The sequence below is a fragment of the Euleptes europaea genome, chromosome 7, assembly GCF_029931775.1.
Source record: "Euleptes europaea isolate rEulEur1 chromosome 7, rEulEur1.hap1, whole genome shotgun sequence".
NCBI lineage: Eukaryota > Metazoa > Chordata > Lepidosauria > Squamata > Sphaerodactylidae > Euleptes > Euleptes europaea.
Window position 1 is genome coordinate 101,282,685 of NC_079318.1, and position 521 is coordinate 101,283,205.

The window sequence follows — 521 nt, forward strand, 5'->3', positions numbered from 1 at the left end:
GGATCCTCTCACCGCAGAACCGGCGCTGATCCAGCCAGAGCGGTCTCGTTTCACTCACTGCTTGCAAACTTTCTCACACACGCCCCACGGCGACTCTTCCAAAGGGCAGTGCAGCAGGGGCCGTGGGACCCAGGCGGGAGGGTGCGTGGCCTGTCTGCCCACCCTCACACAAGGGATTCTCTGGTCTGAAGGGCTCTGTCTCCCCCATGGATTTTATGCCTCCTTTTTTTCTCCCCACCTCTTACCAAACTTTGTCCAAGTTCAAGTGAATGAAAGGATTATTTTTTAAAAGGAGGGGGTGGCAGAGGGAGGGTGACGGACAGCCCTCGGGGGCCTATCGGGAGAGGCCAGCAGCTGGCACAATTGGAGAAAGGAGGAGGGAGGAGCTAGTGAGTGTGAAAGAGAGAAAGGGAAGGAAAGAAAGGAGAAGAAACAGGGGGGAGAAAAAAGAGAGAAATAACAGGGAGAGGTGGGAGGGGAACATGGTGGGAGGGGGAGCAGGAGGAGGGGGTAAAAGTTTT